The sequence below is a fragment of the Rhagoletis pomonella genome, unplaced genomic scaffold, assembly GCF_013731165.1.
Source record: "Rhagoletis pomonella isolate Grant_MI unplaced genomic scaffold, Rhpom_1.0 Rhpom_scaffold_00005, whole genome shotgun sequence".
NCBI lineage: Eukaryota > Metazoa > Arthropoda > Insecta > Diptera > Tephritidae > Rhagoletis > Rhagoletis pomonella.
The window spans coordinates 40,277,975-40,304,036 of NW_023458559.1; the positions used below are offsets into that span (position 1 = coordinate 40,277,975).

At 35.6% G+C, this 26,062-nt stretch overlaps 1 protein-coding gene across 1 annotated transcript in view; it reads left to right on the top strand.

Moving 5' to 3' along the window:
* The first annotated feature begins 885 nt into the window (after window positions 1–885).
* The window catches only part of LOC118738940 (chondroadherin-like protein), a 41,232-nt gene continuing 16,055 nt past the window's right edge, over window positions 886–26,062 (top strand). Inside the window, exon 1 of the mRNA XM_036469993.1 lies at window positions 886–1,336. The gene's annotated coding sequence lies outside the window, so the exon portion shown is untranslated. The remainder of the gene's footprint in view (window positions 1,337–26,062) is intronic.

Genomic DNA, 26,062 nt, shown 5'->3' on the forward strand with positions numbered 1-26,062 from the left:
GTAAGCAGTGTGTCAATGGTCACCAATCCATAGTAGTATGGTAACTCCACAGGTGGTGGCTTTGACTGGAGACTTAAATTTGGTACACTCCAGCAGAAGCGTGCTCCAACCTACACATGCGACACGGCCCTTCTGGGAGCATCGTGGTGGTTATGGTTTAGTACCAAATGTGGCATTGTATTGCCACTGGGTGCCGGACCCAAAGTACGGCAGTCGTTTAGATAGGCGTCGAACCTTACCAAAGTGGTTAGTGTGTCCGTTCCGCATTGCCGATTTAATAGTACGTAATGCTTGCATTTTCGAGATTCAGGTCAACGATCTGCTGTGCGTTTGACTACCCCGGGGTTAGGCCGTCGTTGGCAGACACCCAAGTTAAACATCTACAGACATTGTCTGAATAGTGAAATCCCAACAAATGAACCCCTTTACGCGGAATTGTCGCGTGTGCCATTTGTTCGAAATTGACTTTTTGATGCAAATTTGTTTCACAAGTCGAAAACGTTTTCGTGTTAAATTTGCTGTCCGGCAGAGTATATACGTAAGTAACTTAATTATGTCAATACCTGCAGTTGTGAAACAAATGCATAACTACATACTTATACGAAAAAAATTTACATAATTTTTCATAAAAAGCTTTTAATAAACTCTTAAAAATGTTACAAAAGTAATAAGAGCATTTAGTTCATATTACATTCAACATACTTCCAACACATAAAAATTTCATTAAAAAAATGCAACATTGTTTTTACTTTTGCACATCATTTGCACAATTAGCTTGAGCGCTACAGAAAATTAATATTAAAAAATATATAATTAAATAATATCGGTAAACTCTATTTGCAAATATTTCATTCCGTATTTCTTTTTTATTTTTTTACAGATTGCATTCAACTAAAGTATTTATTATTATACTCGCGGCGTGGAGTCAAATATGCATGTTGGCAATTGCGGTCATACGCCGTCGTATGCAAACAGACAACAAATAAAAGCTACAACAGCTGCGAAAAAACCACTGATTGCAACAAAATTCATGCTAAAAGCTATAATAGTTAATAGTAATAACGAAAATAAAAACCAACCACTTGATAAGTGCAACTGTGCTGATACTTGATTGGTAACAGCAGCGACAACGGCAGCCACAAGGGTAGCAGCAGCAGCAAAGTGGCAATAAAAACGTTTAACCAATCAAATTAACAATCATTAAAATATTCATACAGCCGTGAATAGTGAAATACATACCTAACGCACAACGAACGGTTAAATGTGTAGTTGAAGAGAGACCACTAATAAAATAGTTACATAGCTTACCTATACTCAAAAGCAGCTAAAAAAAAAGGTAAGTGCGGGAAAGTGTTTTATTAAAAAACTATTTATTATGAAAATGCAAAAAAAAAATTGTATCTATCAGAGGAAAATCATAAAACGTTTACTTTTTTATTATTTCATAATGACGTTGAGTATGTTGCTATGTAATAGCTGCAGTTTTTTTTCATCCTTGGTTGCTCTATGCATTATTGATTGGTCTTAAAAGCTATTAATAGTAGAATGCGGTTGCGCATTTTTAAGGCAATTATTGTAATGAAAGGGCGCGAAAGTTGCTTTAGGTGTAAAAAAAAGCAAGTTTTACGTAAATGTTTAATAGTTCACGCTTTAACATACATACATACATTTTATGCGTTGAAAGGCTTTGTTGGCTATTGAAAGTTTTACGGTTTTGTTTGGCTGCGCCATTTATTAGTTTTCCAAAGATCCTATAGATGTGCATTTTGAGCGTTTTTTACTTTTACTTTCAGTGAGATTTTTCGATACTTTAGATCATCAATTACTTAGTGTTCGCAAGGCTGAAAAATTGATAACAAAAATTAATTGATTAAAGATTATCTCACTTCTAAGGCAATCACTTAGTTCAGGATTCGTAAAAATTTAAGACTTTTAAGAAAAAAGCGAACTGAAACCTTGCACTGCACTACAGTTTGTCGAAACAGTCAGAAATTAGTAGGAATGATGTCCGAAATAGATTGCAAATGTGGCACTACTACTAAACCCTGTCCAAAATCGTTGAACTAACGATAGACTCACTAAACATTTTTTAGGCTCAAAAATTTTCCTTTTAAAAGTCACTTTAAAGGGTCTGATATCAAGCTGATATTTGAACCAACGAACTTCTTTTTTTTTTTTTACCGTACCAAAACATGTAAAGAGCTTTTTAAGAAAAAAAATAGCATGCGTTTTTCGCAAGAACAACTGACGACGATGATTGTAAATCGCATTTTCTATGCATCTTTGGCTCTCGCTGGACTAAGGGCGCTTTTTTTTTTGGTCAGATATTTTCCAAAGTGATCAACAATATTCGCCGGCCTCCTTCAGTCTTCTAAGATCCTTTCAGAAATCATAAAGGCTAGAGAGCGAACTAATTTTGTAGTTTTCTTTATTCATACCTGCTGCCTTGGGCCTGCGTTACAAAAAGCCGTCAGTTTTTACTTTGATTTTGCTATCCATTTACCTATGCCAAAAGAGTAATCAGCAGACTTGAAACTAGGAAGAAATCTGCCAAAAGAAATCAACTAACGTTTATACTTGACCAATAACTAAACGTCCCAAAAATTTTAAAATGATTTAACTGGATCATTTTGGTCCAGAGTTCATAGGATGCTGGCAATTCCTTCTTACTTAGTCCTTTGCTTAAAAAATGTACTTGTAAAAGTCAGCTTTAACAAAGGGGGTGGGCGATCGAAGCTTTACGAACCCATAACAGCAATCCAAATACTCGGTAACTGGAGGAAGGACGATTGCCTCTTGTAAAAACGTGAATGTTGGAAAGCAAATTTTATAACGCGTGCTAGTGTGATCAGTTGCCCTGGAAACAACCAGAATTGATAGGATGCTGATAAGACGTCATACAAAGAACCAATTATGGAGGAACGTAATTGACCAGTCGGTTCTATCTATAGTTGTTACGGTGCGCCATCTTGATCACTGGATACTAGTAGGGCAACCCATAGATGTCGCCTGAACACCACCTGCGCAGCGATGTACAGCTGGCTTCTGGCGCCAGTTACACTCACACAAATATTTTTGGGAAGCCGCGTCTTGCTAAGCTTTTAAAAAAAAGGCATCTCTATGAACTCACTGGCGAGATCCAGACCTAAATCGCACAACCAATAGAAATGACATAGTACGGTTAGGGGGACATAATCTGAGGGACAATCACCACCACATTAACCAATTCTCGCCTAGTGAATTCCGTCATCGGAGTTCAAACCTCACCCATCGCAGCAAAAGTACTTCAGCTGAATCCAGAGACCCGTAACGTTATTTCAAGTTTTTGAAATAAAAAATTCAGAACAAAGTAGTCACGTCGAATTAGATAATTACCTAGACCTTTAAAACTATCTTCCAAAAGAAGGGTTTCAATTTTTTTTTATTCTGCTGAAACCAGTGGACTTATATAAAACTTTTGATATTTTTTGCGGAAGTACGAACGTTTTCCTAGTTCCTATATACCGGCCCACCTCTCACGGCCATTCACCCATTTCACAACAATGCACTAAAGAGCTCAAAGAAAGCGGGCTGAGCTTTTAAACTTTTTTAGTACCAGTTTATAATCAAGTCTTTTTGGTTAGTTTTCAAACTTGTTATAAAACTATTGAAAATGGAAATCGATTTTGACAAAAGCAGTATTAACATGAGGCGAATTCGTAAGCGATTCAACATCGCCTGAAATGTGCGCTTTCTAGAAAACTTAAACACAATTTACACAGGCGGTTTTGTTGAAAGCGATGTTGAGTTGCTTTGAAAATCGCCTCATGTAAATTCTGCTTAAGTGGTCTAGAACGTGCCAGAGTAATTAGACCAAGCATGGAGCTAAACGTATTTTATGTTATTACCTCGGTACCAAAATGGAAATTTTATGAAGTAAATTTCCTCGAAAAAATATTAAAGAAATTAAATTTTTACGAGATTTAAATTTGTAATTATTATCTCAGTCGACTAATTAGTTAATTAGTTTCTTTCTTTGAAAATAAAAATATGTATGTCATTTGACATGTCTCTTATTCTCCGCTATTACGCTGCAATCCACTAACGGATTGCACTTAAAACTTATAAGGTCCACGAAAAAAATTCCATCGAATTTATGAGCGCGTGAATATTTTCCACAAAGCATACAATTTTAATTTTAATTTATTGCTGGCCAGCAAATGACGACCAATTATAAGCCTCCAAAAGCGGAGGCGTCTTGTTTTATTATTGTCTTAGTTGCAAGGGAGGCATGCAACAACTCGGCACGCAAAAGCCACGCAACTATCAAGATGACTTGCTGCACCAATGCACACAACCACACACACACACGCATACATACTTATGTACGATGAGTACACAACATAAAGTAGTGGAATTAATAGGAGCCCAAATGAATGAGCCGCGTGCATCTGTTGCATCCACATGAATGCATATGTATGAAGATGTGTGCTGCCATGTATGAATTTGCGCATGCAACATAACTCCAGCGGAATATACAGCAGCCACAGTAGCAAGTAACAGCTGCTTTGTGAGCACAAGCAGTGGCGCATTGGCTGCTTTCTGCTGTGACTGTCGAGTTGGCGTGCGGGCGTGGAGCGACTGACTTGACTATTGGACCGACGGCGCATACGCTTGACAATTGCGTGACAATTATAATTGCTGCTCGACGTTGAGTCGCCAATGCAAGCGTTGGTTGCGTCCTCCGATGTGTTTATAATAATTGTGTGCATCTGAATATATGCACGTATGTGTGTATGTGCATTTGTCTGTATGCATACTACATATATCACTTGGCTTTCCATTCCGTCACGCGTTCCAAAATGCTCAGTGTTGCATGCATTTAACAATTAAATGAACAATACGCCATTGCACATACGCACTGTGTTGAAGCATTCAAACAGCAGCACCAGCAGCAGAAGTAGTGGCATAGCAGCGCAGTGGAGACACAAAGCCAGTGCCAGGCAATGAGGCAGTGAGGCAGTCAAGTGAGCGCCATCAACTCATTCTAGTTAAATGCAGCATTTCCAACTTTAACTTTGCTGCAGCATAAATTTAATTTGATGACAAAAGCAACATAGCCGCATTTGTTGCTGACTGTAAGTAGTTGGCTTTCGCGTCGCTGTAATTACTGCCTATTTCATATTTAGTCTACCAGTGCAAAGAAAATTTAACTCAACTAAGCTGCTGAGGCAAGTGAAGAAAATAATAAGTTTGGCATTAAAGGTTTGCATATGCACATTCATACTTAAATGGTGCATTAGAAACGCCAGCAAAAAAAAAAATAGATCTTGAGTTGTACACACAGTTAGTAGTCTGCCACCTGAAAGAAAGTTTGTTCGGCCCCTCTAGTTGAAATGTACACTCCGATACCTAAAGAAGATTAAAGCGCCACACATTTTTCCACTCTTACGAAGCCCTAAAGACCCCTACTTCGGAACATTTTCCACCACCGGTTATTGGTTAGTTTTAAATAAAAAAAGTGTTGTGTTTGGATCCCATGCGCTACTGAATTGAGATTTCTTCTTTCTATTACCCATTAGCTGACCATATTTTATGAGTATTTTTCTGCATAACATTTATCTTAGTATCAATCTCAATCTCAGTCTCAAACTGAATCTCAATGTCAACCTCAATCTCAATCATAATTCAATCTCAGTTTTAATCGTAAATTCAATCTTAATCTTAACCTTGATCTACATCTTAATCTTAATATTGACCTCAATCTTAATCTTAACCTTGATCTACATCTTAATCTTAATATTGACCTCAATCTTAATCTTAACCATATTCTTAATCTTAGTCTTAATATTAATTTTAATATTAATTCCAATTTCAATTATAATCTTAATCTTAATTTTAATCTTCATCTCAATCATAGTCGTAATATTAATCTTATTCTCAATCATATTCGTAATTTTAATCTAAATCTAAATCTTAACCTTTTTCTTAATCTTGATCTCAATATTAATCTAAATATTAAAATAAATCTCAATCTCTATTATAATCTTAATCTTGACCTTAATTCTAATCTAAATCTATATCCATATACTTATATCAGCCCAAAACCTCAATTTAGGTCTCAAACGAAATCTTCTTCTCAACGTAATTCTTAGACTTAATATAAATCTTAATCTTGATTTTGATTTTAATCTTAATTTTAATTTTTATCGTACCCAACCACCTTTGCCATCCTCTCTTTTTGGTTTCATTGCAGTTTGAAATTAGAGCCCAACGCTTTTATCGATATTTCCAAAAACATCACTGTCTCTCGCCAATTATTTCCATCAAGTGTAGGCAGATTTTAATGAACCTATTTCGTCCATTGTGTTTGTGAGTATCAACTCCTGCTTTCACCCAACCCCAGATTTTTGGTAACCCAAAATTCAGACATTTCATTGCGGTTGTTCTTGTGATCGCAGTGTCACTACTAATCCCTTTCTAGTCTATCAATCCTTGACGCTAAGCTTACCTAACGCTAGGCCAGAAAAAGTGCTGTTTCAGCGAGATCGGACCAAATGGAAAGGCGTGTTAGCTGAGTGGGTTTGAGTGGGCAGGTGGGGTGGTTGGTGTCGCGGAAGCAGTCTTCACAAGCATACAGGTCTTAACTGTGCTAGAACTACGCGGGTCTATGGTAGCAGCTGAAGTTCATCGCAGCGATGGCTCCAACTCTTCTTCTTCTTCTTTATTGGCGCTGTAACCGCCTAGGCGATTTTGGAAGAGTCCAAAACAGCACACCAGTAATTTCTCTTCTGTACCAACTGTGCCGTAAATCTTTCGCAGAATCTTTCTCTCTAAGTTGGAGCCGCTTCATTAGATGTTTTCATTGTCCATGCCTCCGCGCCATACACCAGCACAGGCCTGATGAGTGACATATAGAGTGTGTTCGAGAGTCCAAAGTTGCACTTGTTGGCAAGAGTGATTCTCCGTTGAATTTCAAGACTCAGATTAAATTTGTACCACAGGAGCCCGTGGGTACCTGCAGGTACCCAAAACAGCCCAGAAAGCGTTCCTCACGCAAGAAAATTGGGAATTAGAGAATACCTTCCACTTTTGGATCGTAAATGTCTTCGTCTTCGTGCACGAAATAGCCCGGACTTTTTTCCTAACAGAAATTTGCAAGCAGTAAATTTGAAATAACAGCTGTTGTTTGTTTACATCCGATGGTAAATTTTGTAAAATACAAAAATGGATATTAGCACTAAAGGTTCAGGAATGTAGGTACATATTTTAATAGCTGTATAAGAAAAATACATATCAAATCATTAATTAGAACTGGTTTGTTGATCCCGGGCACGAAAAGTGTTTTTTTGCGTTCCTCACACTCTGGGCACTTTTGGCACGGGTTGACAAATTTTTGGCACTTGAGAGAGAGTAACTTATTTTTACGCTCTAATTACCGAAACAGCCTCGAAGCGTGTGGAACAAAACTATTCTTATTGTCTATTTTATCAAACTTGTAACTGTCAACAGTGACGTGTGTTCCAAGACGCGAATGCACCGATTGTTTGTTTGATAACAGCAGATACTTCGTCTGGTTCTCGTTTAACACCAGAACCATTCGCTTCGCTTCCTTATCCAGCTTCGAAAAGACAGATAGACTTCGCGCTTATTTTTTACCGATGATGTCGATGTCATCGGCATAAGCCGGGAATTGTACGTCCTTGTTAAGTATTGTCCCTGAACGGTTCAGTTCTGCGGCTCTTATTATATACTCCAACATCAGATTAAAGAAATTAAATGAAAGGGAGTCACCTGGTCTGAAACCTTGTTTAGCATCCTGATGGCTCAAATTACGATAACCAAAAAAAAAAGTCATGGAATACACCCGAAACAAAACCTAGTGTTGGTAGTAGCTATGATCGAGTATAACATAAAAAAAAATAGGTTCCGTATAGTTCCTGAACCCTCCATTTTTATTTTATGCAAAAACAACCGTTCGTATTTTGCATCCGATTTTAAAAACCAAAAATATTTAGAAAATAGGTTTTATAGACCTTTAAAATGAGGTATAAAAAAAAAATTGTAGACTTAGCTTGTGGCGAGTTTTCATCTGTTAAACTTTAATAAGCCCATATTTTTCTTAATTTTTTTACCGTTGACCATCCCTAATTTTAAAAATTAACATAAACGTTGCCAAATATGTATGGTTTAAATATTTTTTGATTTCAAAATAAAAAATAGAAAAATCCTAGGGGGTGAGAGCATTAAAATTCCGACTTTACTGATTTTGGACCACCCTAGTGTAAATACATACATTCATGTACATATGTTTGCACATACATACATACATATGTTGGCGCATCAATAAGCTTATGCGTGCCCAATTTTGCTTTCAGCTTCCTAATAATTGAACTAATGGCAATTTCAATTAAATACGATTTGAAATAATGAAGTAATGCATTTTTTGAGTATTTCGGAAAATTATCCAATAACACCAGAAATGGAAATAATGTTAATTGAAATGCCGTTAGTGTGTTGCTGCAAATAACCCAAATGAGGAGGAGAAGAAAAACAAAACTAATAAATTTGTTTGTTAAATAGCGGTCGTGCGAGAAGGCAGCGTGAGCTAAATACTCGTAAAATATAAAATGTGGCTGCTAGTTAAATGTTATTTTCGTTGGGTTTTCTATCCTGAAATATCATAATCCAATGGTATTTAAATAGAAAAATATTTAAACAGCTGTATTTAATATGTGATTTTTTTTTGGTTGATAAATTAAATAGTGAATTTAGCGCAACTCTATGACCGCAAGCTGGCTTAGTCTATGCGGATATTAATTAGAAAGGTTTAGTAGAGCAGATAGTAATTAATATGTGTAGACAAAAATATTTCCGACTTAAAATACGTATACATATTTACATAAAGGACATTTTGCACACATTTATTTTACTACATTTTGAATACAAACAAATAATTTCTCTTATAAATACATAACGTGTTTGTTGCTTAATTAGAGCAGGTTATAAATTAATGAGTTTAATTTCGCTAATAGTTGCAATCTATTATTTGCGGTGTAGATCATGTGATTATGAAATAAATAAAAAAATAAAAATTTAAGTGAATGGAAAAAAGGGAAAAATTAAAAGTAGCTAATAGTTTTAATGCGCAGCGCAAATGCCAAATGTATGTATAACAATATGATTATGAAACAAGTGTTTTATGCTCTTAACATAGAAGATTTATTTGGCGTGAAATTCTTGGATAAACTTCATTTTATTCTGTATTTAAGCTTAAAAATTTTGGAATATTTAAAAATAATTGAGCAAAATTATTTGCACAGAAATAAAGGTCATAGCTACCAAAATGGAAAATCCATAGCTAAACAATTTGTTTTATAAAAAATATACCTTAATTGGCATTGTTTATTTGATAAGTAAGTAGCTCACATATATATAGAGGCTTCCAATAAATTGAAACTTTTTGCATTGCCACCTGGTGAACTCTGTGTGGATTTGGGTCGTCGGCCTCATACGCAGCCACGTAAACTCCTTGCTCGCCACCTATTTTCCACAACGGAGTCCTTGGCCTTGAGTATTGCAAATACCTCAGCCTGGAAAACCGAAGCATATTCGCCAAGAGAACAGTGAAGCTTATCCCCATTAATTTCGATAAAAAACCCCAGATCCTGACCCAGAGTCCGTTTTGCAGCCATCAGTTAAGATTCGATAATGTGTGGAGTACTATCATGTGGCATTGTTCACACACATAAGTGCTCAGATCTCTGCCGCCAGCAATTTCCGCCTCGCGCCAATCAGTGTTATACCAATCCATTAGCCATTTCTTTTTAGTCTGCAGGTGGTCTTCAAGGCTTTCTCACTTATGAAGACACGAAGTGATGGATAGAGAACGCGGCAATAGTGCTTTGAAGTTTACCAAGCAGGCTTCCTACGGTATTAATTGAGAGTCTGCTCCACCATACCACTGAAACATAGGTGATTAAGGGTCTGATCATTGAGGTAAATTTCCAGAGGATTCTCTTTGGCGGCAGACACCACGTTTTGCCAAAGACCTGTTTACGTTGCCAAAATGCTGTCAATGCTTAGGAGGTCTTGTGTCCCATATGAGATTTCCACGATATTTTTGTATCCAGAAATACTTCCAGATACTTCACTTCGGCCGAAGTCTGATTTGTGACTCCTTTTTGTGTTACTATCTGACCTTCTCCTTCTAATGAAATGACCAAGTGCTAATCATATTCAGAATAGTATTACTAACTCGTCGGCATAGAGGCTTTTGAGTTGATAACGAATAGTGAGTATTTATTAAGCAATGTTGTAGATGGGTACGATTCCTTATGTAGGTCATTCATAGTCAGACAATACTAGATCCTACAAAAAATGTTTTTTTTTCGGAAGGTGAAAAAGTAAACGAATCCGAAATGAAAGGGTCTCGTATATGAGCTTGATAACCGAGTGCAAGGAGGCTATAATCTCACAGAGATTCCTGCTTTCACAGGTAGATAAGACGGCTAGAGTAGCTAATATCATTAGATGGACTAATCTGTCTACATGTGGATGGAGGAAAAAAGAGGTTGCTTAGGCTCTCTGAATTTGAGGATGCAAGGAGGCCTATGGCTTTAGAACCTCTAGAAACGAGGAATTTCTACACAACGCTCCAGTGCGAATGTCCCAGCCTCTGAAGGATGGAGTAAAGATTGCCCAGATTAATTGGTAAGGTTCTAAAACTGTGCAATCATAGTTTTTACTTCCCACAAAACCAAAAGCAGTTACATAATTTTCTCCTAAATAGATTGCATGCCATTAAAAGGTTTTAAAATTAAATAAAAAACCACCACCTTCTTTGCTGCAAATGTAATTTAAATTAATTCAGTACTAAGTACACTCCACATGATATTTAGTACCTTGAGCATTTTTCATTTTCATTTTCAATTCACTAACAACAAATTTTAATTAACATTAAAAGTTGCTGTTGGCAACACCTTTTAGTTTTTTCAGCATTTTTTCCTTGTATGTACTTTTATATTAGATAATTCACCTTTGTACTTCCTACACCGCTTCATAGCAACGTTACACGCTTAACGAAGTATGTAAAACCGCTAACTAAGAAATACAGTTGGGAATTGCAACAAATGCACAAATGTGCAAGGTATGTATGTACGTATGTATGCACAATATGCGCTAAAGTAATTAAATTCTTGTGCTTCAATTAAAATTGTATTATTAAAAAATTGTTTTATAAATTTTTAAATTCCATAAAATCTTGCGCTCATTCATATGATGTACGTAGATGTGCACATTTGTATATGCATGTGTAGGTACATATGAGCGCAATTTTCGCGCATACAGAGCAAACGAAGCGAATTGAGTGCAAATGAAATGAGTCTGTGCCGCTAAACTGCATCCCATTACAGTTGTAAGCGCACATACATATAAGTAAGCAAATGTACTTTCGTATGTAAATATGTACGTACATATGTATGTATGGATATTGGCGCGTCATGTGTGCCTGCGCACGGCAGCATTTTCATTTTCATTCTCTTCTTATTTCACTCGCTTTTCAAGTTTTCATTTGTGGCGTAAAATCTTTGCCAGCAAAAGGAAGTAGAAAATATTAAATGAAATCAGCACCAAAGGCGAAAAGTGCTTGGAAAAAGGTAGAAAAGCTAAAACATAAGCAGCAAAACCACAACGGCTGTCCACAGGCGCTGCCGCAAGCCAACAGCCAACGGCTGCCAACACAGCTGCCTACAGACAGCAATAGCAGCAGCGGCTGCTGCCTTGTTCGCTATCAGCACAGAGCAGCCACGTACATATGTATGTATGTATGTACTTATGCAGTTAAAACAAGCGCATTGGTGCAGCAGCATTGCCAGACTTGCATACATATGTATGTAAACACCTTTTTATGCGATTGCTGCTCTGCAGCTATCAACCTCCTCATCCTCATCCCCTTCCTTCAGGCGTCACTTGCCCGTACTATACCTTGTTGTCGTTGGTCGTACTTACATATGTAGCTGCTGGTGCTGCTGCATCCTTCTCCACATATTGCTGCTGTTGTTTTCGTTTTGAGTTTTCTTTTTATTTTTGTTGCTTTTGCAGTTGTTTTAGTGTTGCATTCCGCGCATAAATTTCAGCCACACTTAACTGATGTCTTACGAAAATGGCCTCCCTAGTGCCGCTGTAAGTGTGCATAAAACGCGAGTATGTGAGCCTACAAAACGATACTTGTGCACATTAGGACAGGTCTAAAAAACACAAAATGTTTGATACGAAAATGGTATAGGTCTTAAAAGGTGCTATTTTAATACCTTATTCTAGAAAAGAAATCCTATTACTCTGCGACAATATCATCAGTCTGCGGGATGAGCTCGAAAAATTGAAAATTAGTGTGGGCATACTGAATTTTCATATTCGTACAACGACTTTTGTAGATCAAGTCCGAAACTTATTTCCTAACATAAGGTCATAAAAAAATAAATCGGAAAATTAGTAGTACCTCAATACTTAAATCAATTAATCTTTCTTTCCTATCTAATTTATTAATTGATTGAAATATTGTTTTTTGACGCGCCCTAATGAACATACATATGCACCTACAAATAAAGGTAGATGTATGTATGTATTTATATAGCATGCTGCATGCATAAACTGTTTATGCGCTCGATGCTATGCAGCTTTTCTTGTGTGAGTAACTATGTATGTGGCTTTCGCACAGCATCAAAGCGACAACGTGATGGCGGCGGTGTTTAAAAGCGCATTTCTTTTCCTGTTAAATCCAACACGAGCTGCATCACAATTTAAAACAACCAAGTCGTATTTGATATGCTCTGGTAAGAGGATTGTATGCTGTGAGCACTCTGGCGGCGAGCTCAATATCAGCGACAAAAATGAAATGCTTACAGAAGTGCATAAATAACTATATTTAGTATTTCGCTCAAATTTACAGTGTTCCGGAATAATGGCTTTTATGGAGCGAAATGTACTTAAAAAAAAATGATGTAAGTTTTGAGCGCGGCTTTTAACCATTACTAGTGAGGGTGGAAACCGGCGTAGTAAGGTTTATATCTATCGGAGACTGTTGGTCGATAATTCTAGTATATGTTCTGCTTCATCGCTTAATCCTAAAATTTCCTGAGTTAGAGATGTTCCATTTTATATAGATTAGAAAAGCTTTCATGGAAGCGTAACATCAAGAAAAATATAAAAGGGGCATCAGTTGCCTTACATCCACTACTGCAGAGGAGCCATAAGTTCTCTCTTCGGAAGTAATTTCTTTGCTCTGTGATACCCTAGTTGAATCCAAAATGTTCTATGCAGATGAGATCTGCTGGAGTTCGCTAGGGCAGACTACGTTAGTATGGCGGCTGAAACGGGCACAACGGTTTAACTTTTTTAAAGTTAGTAGAGTTCTTCAGTACTCCCATTTTGGCACTTCAATTTAAATCGCTACAGCACGGGGTATGTTCAGACTTAGATTGTTTATTTAACTGTCGATTTTCGTGCTGATAGGTTCACCACTTGGAGCTGCTATACACAGCCCAGATTTATTGTGGACCACAAATAGGTTACTGGGCAATTCTGTATTTCAACTCACCATGGTCTTTCGAAAGACAAAAGTTTTTCGTAAGACAATTGTCAGTACTGGCTACTATATTGAAAGCTCTTTACTGTCTTTTTAAAGTCTAATTAAAAGATCTGCTAACGCGGAGGTCTTAGCGTTACGCTGTTCACCTTTAAACAATATGCTTTTCAAAAATTAAATTAAATTTAATAATATACATAAACATTTTTCTTTTTAAAACAATAAAGACTACTAAATAAAAGAAAATTAAATAAGAAAAGAGAAAAAATAAATAAATGAAATAACAATTAACTAAATAAAAATATTTGCATAAATTAAATGAAGTTAAAAAATGTATATCTTTCTTTCTAAAACAATAAAATCCAAAAATTAAAAACAGAAAATTTAATCAAAAAAAGAAGAAAATAATACTTAAAAAAATAATTAAAATAAAAAAATATACATTTATATTTTTAAAACAAAATCTAAAAAACAAATTAAAAAAGATGAAAAAATATTATTAAAGAAAATACAATAAGAATAGAATTCTAAAAATTAAATGAAAAAAAAATATATGTTTTCCGCTTAAAAAATTTAAATCTAAAAGCAAGAAAAGAGTTAAATTGAAAAATCATAATCATAAATAAATAGGTATTATAATACAAAAGGAGATATAATAATAAAATACGTTTCTAAAATTAGTGGACTTAACTAAAAGTAAATTTTTCTTTTTAAATCTTTAATAAAATCTTAAAAAGAAATGCAAAAATATGTTTCTAAAAATTACAAAAAAATTATATTTTTTTTTAAGACAATGAAATCTAATAATTAAAAGAAAATAAAATGAAAAAAAAGAAAACATTACAATAAAAAAGGTCGCTGTCCGAGGTTTCGAACACGAATCTCTCCTCTCGAAAAACACACCGGTGCTGGTCTCACTCGGCCATTGCGACTGTTGGAGTGACGCAAGCTAAATGACATACATACAAGAGCTTTCTCTCAAAATTAATGAGAAATCTTTTTCCTACGGCTTTTGTACTAGAATAACAAAAAAGTCTTTCGAACTATCTTGCAATCTGTCTTTTATTTTTCTTACGAAATACTTTCTACTACATTTGCCAGAATTGCCCTGTAGGCCTGAACTCAATACTTTGTTGGTGGGTATTGATCGGATATTGCCACACTGTTTCAGCGGTTTGTAAGATTAGAGGTGGAAATACCTCTCTCTCCTTCTCGTAAGCCGTTAATCGTTTGCGAATTTGAATATCTAGCATTTTGGATTGCAGTTTAAAAGAAGCTGTATCTGGCTGCTTTTGAAACTTTGGACTTGGCTGTTCTAAAAGTGTGGTATCAAATAGAAAACGATTTGCCGCGAGAGTAAATGGAATAGTGGGGGACCCAAACTGACAGTCGTTGTAATGGAAGTTCTCGTTTTGTATACTTTATGAACCCTTTCACCTTTTTAAGGTGGAAATGAATAAATTTTTCCTCACGCAACAGGATTTTTCATGGGTATTTCCATAATTTTTATCCACCGTACCACTTTTGCGCGGAACTATATTGTCGAGTGCACTAAATTTAGTGCATAGCTTTGGAATCGCAATAGGTTTGTGCGCATTCGTGATGTGAATTTTCACTTTTTCATTTTTTATTTGCACAATTTACTTTTCCCACCTCCAGGCGCTGGCAGTGGCGGCTGCCTGCCCGTTTATGCATTTTTCTCTATCACATTCCGCTATCAACTTTTCTGCTGCTATTTGGTGCCATCAAATTTCTTGTGATTTTTGTTTGTTTTTTTTTTTTGGGTGCTCTCCTTTTATTTGAAAAATTTGGCTGCTGAAATCATTTGCAGCTGCATTTGATGGGGGGAGGCGATTTTTGTATAGTCGATTTCTTTATGCAGTTTTGTGAATGCGACTGTGAAGAGGGGAATAGGTGTTGCACGCGGGCAACTAGTTAGCGGCGGAGATGATTTATCTGTATAGGAATCTATCAGTGGAAGTGTGACTGTGTGTAGATGGTGTGCTTTTAAAGGTGCAAAAACAGTGAAGTGTGTTAGTTAGCGCTTATGGTACGTACTTTTTTCAATTGGCAGCTGATGTGCATCATGTGGTTGAGCAATTTTGTGTACTTCTATTTCGGCAAAGCGCCAATGTGTCTGCGTGTATAGAACATTTTTTGGGAAAGTGAATTTGCTCATACATTCGTACGCTTTTCGAATGCTCGCAATTTCCTCTTAAGTTTTATGTACAGCATTTAGCTGCAAGTATGTACATAGTATTTACATTAGACCGTAGCACATTACAAGCAAACAAAAAAAGTTCAGTTGTATTTTCGCAAGACAATTTCGAAAAAATTTAAATTTTTGATTTGCCGAATCTAGGGGTCGCTACTTGACATTTTTCTGCAAAAAAAAAAATATTTTTCTTTAAATATTCGTTAATTTTGAGCTCCAGGCCGGTTATTAAATAAAACATAAATTTTGGTAGTTTTATTTATGTAATATGTTTTATTTAATAACCGGCCTGGAGCTTAAAATTAACGAATACATTTTTCTTTAAATAAAAAGTTTTATTGGAATAAAAAAACACACGTTTAATCATTTTGGGACAAACTTAATTTACTGGAATTAGGGTGGGGATAAGAACTTAGATCTGGTAGGTAAGTACTACTTTAGATCCTCTCTCCTCTAGAAAAAACATCGATATAACATACTTTAAAAATTTAAAAAGTAAACCTTTACGTTCAGGCAAAATATTTTTGTTCTTTTTGTTAAATTGCATTGCAAAAATATTTCATTCTCAGGCATGTACGACGAACGTTTTCCCGGTACCATCTAATGTACATACATATATGTAGAAGCACATTAGAGCGGGCCATTTTTTTTTTTACTATGCGCGTATAGAATACGAAGATTCTACGCTTAATTCTAAACAAATTTTCCAAACAAATCATGGGTCTAAAATCAATTTTGAGTTCGCCAAATTGCGAAAACCAGTTTAGAAGAAAATGTGAAAATATTCACCGTGCGCCCTCTGGTGGCGGAAAAATCTACATAATTGCGGAAAAGGATTCTTCATACATTGAATGTTAAAAAAAAAAAATTAAGCACTTCCTTACGCCACTATAGCAAAATGCTAAAAAACCTATTTTCGAAACTTGGTAAACTCTACATGGATCTTAGACCCATGGTTTCTTGGGAAAATTTGCTTAGAATTACACGTAGAAACCTTCTGTCATACACGCGCATAATCGAAAAAATCTTCCATACAAATTGACCCGCCCTAATGTACATATATTGGTATGCCCTCCACAAAAAAAAAAGAGTTTTCTGGCACACAAATTTTTTTGTTAATAAAAGATTTTTTTCCTTCGGATCTCTAACAAAACTACTCCAAAAGTTATGGAGTGCTGCCAGTTTTTCGCTGGCTGAGTTGCGGTTTGCAATGAATCTTTTTCTACAGACTCTCATAGAACTACATAGCTACATATAAGATATAATATTTTTTGACTATTTGCCTTAACTTGTTTACTTTTTCTTAGCCAGTTTTCTTACAACTTTCCTCTCTTTACTTCGTTTCCTTCAAGTCGTTTTTTTTTCTCTTCTTCTTGGCACGTTGCATTGTCGCTGAGTCGCGCACTTTCAAGGCCTGCAATTTTTTGTTTGCAGCCGAAAAACTTTTGTTGTCGGTGGTTTTTCTCAGCGTCAACCACAAAAATGCGCGTGGCGCATGCAAACTTGTTGACAGACAAAAGGCAAAGGAGCACACTTGGGCATAGTAGAGCACTTGCACACATACACGCACATATGTAGCTACATACTAAATGCATACTTATTAGCAAGCGCATAAAAATTTCCAAAGCTGCCATAAATTTAAGTTGCCATCGAGGCAGACACTTTTCGATTTGACAATCTTTGCTGCTGTGCCGCTAAGTATTCGTACGAGTACAAGTATTATATCCCTGGTTGTTATTTAAAGTTGTGGCATGCAGCAAATATCAGCTATTTACAATGCGCGCCACTCGATATATGTATGTATGTAGATATATACAGCTGGATGTGTGCATGCGTGACATTCTTGAGCTCACACAACAGCCAAGGTCACCAGCATCTTAAGCAGCAGACAAGTGAGTTTTCGCGACAAAATACTTGCGTGGCAAAGGCGAGAGAATTGTAAAGAATTCGACCACTTACTTAGCTGCTTGCTATGCTCCTTAGCTGCTCATATAAGCACAAGTATACATATGTACATATGTGGGTGCTGCTTCAGTAGTTTTTTTTTTTTTTTTTTATCGCGCGCTGTACCACATCCTACAATTTTATTTGTCTGGTATATGTATTTGTGTGGATTTTCCCACTGCTGCTTTTGAATCGCGGCTGTAGGCGAGACCATTAAACTTTATTGAGCACAAATTTTATGCTTCACATGTCGGACATGCCTAGCGCCTTGGGACAATATGGCGGCGTCTTAGACAAGAGTCTAAAGTGTCTGGTCTTTAGTCGAACTACTTACTTAGCATTGCTGTAAGGGTAAGTAGTTCCACCTCGCCGATGATACAGTTGTATGACTTGAAAGCAACAACAAAATTCTCCCCAAACAAGTGAGTTGTAAATTTTGCTCAAATGACACAGAAAATTCGATTGAAAATTTACGCTTGAGTTTCACGATGGCAATGAAAAGTTCAAGAGTAGCGCACTAACAACAGTGCAGCGTTCGTAAAAGAATTTTGCAGGCGAAAAATATTTCCAAGAAATTTATTCTATTCCTTGCTCACTTTTCTACTCAAGGTTCCTACTTACAGTGCTTTTTGATTTACTCCCAATCGATTTGGCAGTACAATACTGTTGACTATAGTCCTTAGACTACAACTACTATTTTCGAGTAATAATTCTACGATTATGACCCTGTAGGGAAAAATGTGAGCTGATCTTTGAAGTAGTGGCAACTTCATTGCATCTGTGATAGTATCATTGTGGAGGAGTAAGGGCAATGAGAAGGTACGTTAGCAGAGGGATCACACTTGTTCACTCCTTCATTTATTAATTACGCACTAACTGACTCAGTCCCTGACTTACTCACCCTTTCAATCATTCCTTCACTTAATCACTCACAAACTTTCTCAATCATTCAGTCAGTTGTTAAATCACTCAATTAATAATTCACCCACTATTTACCTTACTTACTTCACCAGCTACGCACTCACACACTAAGTCCCTCACTCACTCACACACTGAATACTTATCACACTCAATCAAAAAATCACTCGCAAACTTATTCACTCACTCACTTATTCATTCATTCACTCACTCACTCACTTGCTCATTTAGCCATTCCATCACCTGCACGCTCATGTTTAACTCACCCCCTCATCAACCCACAAAATTACCCTTCTTATTCACCCTTTCACTCCCTCATATGGTCACAGAGTGCTTTACTCACTTACTCGACCATTCACTCACTCACTCATTTACTCATTCAATTTTCTCCCACTCACCCATTTACTCACTCATTTTTCTCTCATTCACTCATTTACTCACACATTTTCTCTCTCACTCACTCACTCAACTACTACACACTACTTTCTACTAATAGAACAGAATTCTAAATAATTCTGAAATACTTAATGATTTCAACAAAGAGATTTACTTCTAGTTCGTAACTATCCAAAAATAACCTCTCTGGGCACTTCCGCCACTGCCCAATATACAATCGCGCATACATATGTTACTTATATTCGTAAAAAACTCAACCGCTGTTTGCGCGAAAAAAGCAAATAGTTTCGAATAGAAAGCCACTCACCGCACGCTATGGGATATTCCTGCACGGTTTGAATATGTACTTTCTTATACCAGCGAATATATCATCTCAAATACCATCTCACCATTCTTTAAACCACCGTCAACGCTTTTTCGCAGCATACTTCAAGGCGCTTTTACTCGCGATCAATAAATAAGATTTATTGAGTGTTCATACATTTCGCTATTCCATTTCTTACGAGCATAGACTCTTCTTTTACACACTTTCTCAGAACTACGCGTACTTTAGTATAAATATACATATCATTGAGTTCACAGCCAAAAGTAATAGCAACAATTTAAAAACCACACTAACTGCATAATAAAACTATAAAGTATCTGATGCTGCTATTTGGGTTTGCTCCTTATGTGCTATTTGCTTGGCGTTTAAGAAATATTTTTGCAAACATTTTTTTATTTTCGTATATCTACGCCAGCTAGCGACCTTGAATGTGTGAATAAGTTATGAAGTGGCATCATAACAACAAATGTAGTGGTATAAGTTTAAGCTTACTGAGAAAAAAAGAAAACAGTTTTCCACCCTCCTTATTATGATTGTTTTACATGCAGCGTCTTTAAGTTATTTCGTAACAGCAATGAATTTAGAGTTTGCCATGGAATATGAAAACCAAAATATGTTGGCGAATTCTAAGAAATGCAATATTCAAGGCGCTTCTATGACCTTCGAAAGTTTTTGCATGTTCAGTTGGAAGAAGTTGGCAAACATAATGACAGTTTGTATGGAATGAGAGTAGATTTCGAAAGTTTCACGCCATTATTAGCAGTTCGAAAAGGACGAAGGAACGGTATGTAGGATTATGTAGAATTCCTCGACATTCCTGCTCAAATATTGAGTTGATCGTTGCTGAAGTAAGCGCTTTTATCGCAGGTCCAAAGATAAGGTTTTGATTCTAAGTTTTGTCAAATGCAAAAGGATGACGCCAAATCTAGTTCGGCCTTTCCGTTTAGAGCCACACTTCGGTCAGGGGAGCGGCTTCAAAGAAGTAGGTTTCGACGAACTCCGTGATGTGCCTCTAAGTACTACACCGATTCTTGGTAAGTTCTCATTCTTGGTAAGGTCTCATTCGAAAAAATATTTGGCAACTTTAAATTTTGTTCAATGAATTTTTAGGTCGAGATTATCAGCTACGAGCACAAATCCATTTTTTTTTTAAGTGGGCGAATAATTGATTTAAGCTAAATAATTAAAGAATTCAGCCCAAAAAATTGTCGAGTTCACAATGGCATAGCTTCTTCGCCAGACTCCTTGACTTATTCTCTCTACTTTTGCTCTTTTTTCACACAAGACAGCGTAAAAATTATAGCAGACATCTATGAAAGACATACGAGTGCGAGCATAATATAAGTAACTAATGATATAACTCAAACACAGCATTTCCATTGCGACATTAAACTGATTGCTCTGCGTCACTTTTATGACACTCAGAGCCCGGCAAAAGAGAAGCACACAAATGGACCTTAGTTAGCCCAGTAGGGGGTATGAAGTGTCGGTGAATAAAGCAAACTTTGTTGAACAAATGTTCAGTACCTTTTTGCTAAAAACGAAATTTTGCTTTTGGAACTCTTCCCATTTTAAGAGAAGCGCAATAAAGTAATAAAAATAAAACGTTGCATAAACCAGAGTAAATATTTGAGTAGCACTAAAAGGCGGATATTTTTCGTCAGGACTGCTGTGCGAGCGCAGGTCGTAAAATTGACGCTCCAACAAAAAGATATGCTTTTAAGTGTGTGGGTATACATATATTACCTACTGAAAATGGTAATAGCTTGAATTTTTTAGGTGATAGCTAAGCTTCTCGCGTTTATGTAGCTAAAATGCACTGGAAAGTATACCTGATAACTCAAACGATATACGTGCATAAATTGTATAGTAGTAAGTGGGCTGCACACATACCAAAGCACTCATAAAGCATTATTTTTATTTCTGCAACGAGTGTTTTTAGCGTAGCGTTTTTGTTAATATGCCCTTAGGCGCTAAAGTGCTAACTGATTTTGGTCGCAATGTCTGTTTGTGGAGTAGCAGTTGCTTTTTAATAGTTGTTACTACACCAGCAGAAGCTGGTCATTGTCTGGACCTAGTCAGAACTGAGTAATCGGTTGGATTTTCAATTCTTTTTTTTTATATTTTTTTTATGTCACTCAATTGCTTGATGTGTCTACTCGGAAGTGAAATGTGCGCTTTTTTACGTAGCTATGCAGTTTAGAAGCCATGCGGCATGCAGACAGTTTTAAATTTCATCAACTGGCTGCAATTGTCAACTACATGTTTGCAGACTTTTTAGCTGCAATTTTATTTTAAAATTCTGCTATCTAACGCGAGGAAAATAAAACCAATGAGTAAGCGCATTTCAAATTTATCAACACTAAACTTTTTTAAATTCTTTGACTGAAAGATTTTTTGATATTTCTCAACTGGTTTAGAACTTTTTAAATATGTAACTGAATGGTTACCACCCTATAATTTTTTTTCAAAGTTGCATTTAGGCTATCCATTCTAGCAGTACTTTGGTAGACGAATTCTCGAAATACATAAATAGTTCGACTATGGATGAATTTAAGTGTTCTAGTCTGGCTCAGTCTTACTCGAAAGACAAAAGTCAATTCTGGCAACTATCTTGAAAGCTCTTTACTGTCTTTCGAAAGACTAATTGAAAGATCTGCTAACGAGGAGGTCTTAGCGTTATTCTGTTTTGTATTTTAGCAAAAAGTAAAAAAAAATCTAATTAAAAAAAGTGTGTATATTTTCCTTTAAAAACATAATAAAAACCGAAAACTAAATAAAATGAATGGAAAAGAAAGAAAATCTCGAGAGTAAGGCAGTAAAAATAGATAACAAAATTTCAAAAACTAAAAGAAATAAATATACATATATATATATATCTATATATACATATATATATTTTTTTCAACAATAAAATCTACAAATAAAAGACTACAAGAAACATAATTTTTAAAACAATAAAATCCGAAAATTAAAAAGTTCATTAAAGGAAAGAAAAAATTAAAAAGGAAAATAAATTCCTTAAAATAGCATAATTTAAATTAAAAAATTATTTTTATTTTTAATACAAAATATAAAATATAAAGAAGATTATATTCAAAAGAGAAATGTCAAAAAATTTAATGAAAAAAATATACTTTTTTAAACAAAAATAATTTAAAAACTAAACCAAAATTATATTAAGAAAAAAAGCAAAAATTAAAAAAATGTTTTCTTAAAAATTTAATGAAATTAAAAACAAATATTTTTTCCTGTTAAAAACAAATAAAATATAATTTTTCTTTTTAGGACAACGAAGTCTAATAACCAAAAGAAATTTAAATTAAAAGAAAAACAATCAAAATATAAAAAAGACTTAACAATCTGCTACCCGAAGACTTCAACCCATATCTCTCAAATAGCACACGAGTGCTTCGCACACTCGGCTATTGCGGCGAAAGCAAAATGATATTTTGACGTTTTTTCTTGGAAAGGGGTTTTCACCACAAGTGGTGAATGAGAGGTCTTTATTCTAAGAATTTTTTGCTAGAATAACAAAAGTGTTTCGAACTACCATGTTTTCATTTGTCTTACGAAAAACTTTTTACTATCTTATCCAGAATTGCCCTGTTAGGCTGGCACATATCGGAGAATCACACCTAATGTATATCGATTTCCCTTCAAGGCAAATACTGGTTATATTCCGTAACCAATTACATATGAGCGATGCACTAAATACCCAGTAAGCAACCTGATTTTCGTTTCTGGTTTGGCAAAAGCCCCCTTATTTCTCCCAGTATTTGCTGCGTTCCAAGTTTGCTCATCAGCTAATTGCAAGATTTGAAGAAGATTATCTGACCCCGCAAACTATACCAATTCCACCATAGCAGATAACGAGCCAATCTTATTTCTTCGTCCGTTCGTCTAGTATCCAGCGCAGTGTTTCCGTGATTCTTGCTACCAAGTACTTATGAGTGGCAAAATACTCTTCTTCAAAAATGGGTATTAAATCGCTTTCTGAAGTTAAATAAATAAATAAAGTTCGAGGTCATACGCTCCTTGGTATGAAGGAGCTTATGCCGATTGCAATGAAAAGTGTGGTGCCGGATCCACAAAAACTGGCGCCAGTTTTTTTCGGAGCTTACTCAAAGTAGAATATTTACTTGAAAAACGTAGTCTATGTTAGGGTCTGAAATAATGGCAAGATGTTTCCACTGACTGCTGTACAGGTCTGCATTTAGTGACAGGTAATAAGATCAACGGAAATAAGGTCAATTGGCTTTATTTCGGGTTATTATTATTATATCATTAAATTTGCTTTGCTTCGCGGCGTCCCCCTTCCACGCGCCACACCACGTCACGCTACGTCGCGGAGTATCATTACAAAATCGATAAGGCGACCTCTTAGCTCCTTTATATTTGCTTTCTGGATGACGGTGGTCTCTCCACCTCATATACATAGATTTCTAGGCGGACATATGTACAAGCGAATAGAAAATTATATCAAAAACACTACCTAGAGAGCTTCGATGGATACCTTTTTATGGCAGCAGTCCTTTGTTTGAAGTCAAAGCCGCCAGAGAAGCAAGAGAAAGATGTCTCCTTTATTCAGAGTCAAAGCAAATTTATGTCCAACGAACAAGAGTAGGAGGGTACCCGATGATAATGGTGTCAGTTGGGGAGGTCGAGCTCATTATAACAAAAAATAATAGTATTTTAGACTTTTAGGGGCTTTTTAAGATTAAGAAAGTTTGAACGAGCTATAGATATTTAGGAGACCCTAATTTGAACTGCCTAGTGGCTTTCATCCACTAGATTTCCACATCTGGTTGGATTAAGTATTAAAGGTTTATAAAAATTTATTTAATACCGGGTGTCTGTAAGCATTTTAAAGAAGAGTTCTTGCAGGCGCGACTACAAGCTAAAGTCTACCTTCTTTTTGCTTCTCTTCTCATCTGCATCAAAGTATTTTTTGTAAATATGAAGCCACAAAAAAAGAAATGTCATCTGCACATCCACACGTGCCACAGACAGTCCAGAAAAGTAAGTTTTATTGTCATACATATTCTGCAGGAAACAATCAGTCGGGAATATGGGTACATACATATGTATCTACATAAGTATGTATGCATATACAAACAATTGATTGCACTCTACTGCTACTCATATTTATATAGCGTCGCCGGTTTTCTGGCACTCGCTGCAGATTCAACTCCGTTAACCCTATCTTCCCTCGCTTGCTGCTACTCCTCCTCCACCTCTTTGTGTCCCACTCATTTGCCGGTTGAACTGTTTGAAAAACTGCCAAAAAGTTTGCTATCCAGTCAGCCAGTCAACTTCCTGGCTACTCCTCGGTTTTGTGATATGGTTTGTTTTACTTTTATTGGTTTATTCGGAATTTCGTTTTTGTTCTGTATCTTTTTCCTGCACTGGCATCTAAATGAAATTGCAAAATAAATGATTGTTTCTGATTTTATGCATTTCTCAAACTTTTTGCAGTTAATTCCAACAGCTAAAAATTGCTTCATCTGCTGGCATACGAGTGAGTATGCTGTGTGTGTGTGTGTGTGTGTGTGAGTACGCGGGCTGGAAAACATCACTTGCAGTTTGTGTCGCTTTCCACTATAACTGCAAGGGGTATTCATGCGGTTAACCGAGTTGGCTGCGAATTTGTTTGTGCACATGGCCTTTTGTGTGTTTTTTTTTGTTTTCAAAACAGTTTTGGGCGCGGCTCAAATAAAGTTGGCGGAGTTGCAATTTAGAGAAAATTAAATAAAACCTATAATGAGAAAAATTTGAAATTGAGCTAAGTTGGATATGAAATTAAAGCGAATTTAAGTATTAATTGCGTTTGGGTTGATGTTTTTGAATACTATTCGTGGATTAAAAATTAAAAAAAAAAAAAACATTTACAATCTATTTCAGAATTAGCGTTTTAATATAAGCAATTTTTATGATGAAGCTCTGAAATCATAAATCACAGTTGAGCTCAAATTCAAACCTAAACTAAAAATTTAAAAAATAATTTTTTCCCAAATTTTTGAGAACATAACTTTTACGGGTTTTGTGAAGTTTTACATGGTTTTGGCTCAAGAGAGGAGCTGGTCATAGCAATTAACACAAAATACAAAACAAAGCAGAAAATACAAAATACGAGACACAAAATGAAAAAAACAACACCACAAAATCCAAAATATGAAATATGAAATACAAAACAAACCAGGGAATGAAAAATACAAAACGCAGAACGCGAAATGCAAAATTCAAAATACAAATTAGAAACTATAACAATCAAAATACCAGCTGCAAAATACAAAATAAAAAATACAAACACACAACAAAACAGAAAATACAAAATAAACAAAAAAAAACTTTAAATACAAGATTCAAAACTCTAAATAAAAATTACAAAATAGAAAAGTGCAAATCACAAAAAAAAACAATGCAAAATACAAAATACAATACACAAAAAAAATTCAAAACCAAAGTACAAAAAAAGCTTCGAATATGTGTTTCATGAGAATGCAGAACAGCGGGGCGTATGAGTAACCTCCGGAAAATCTTTTTCTGTCATATGGAGTCTTCCAACAGACAATTCTTTTAAAATATTGCGCCTTATACCTATTTTGGTATTATTTATTTCTAAACACATTCATATATCGTCGTTGCGCCTTGAGAGTATTTTTGTGTTGTTATTCCCTCCATGATAAAAATATAGTAA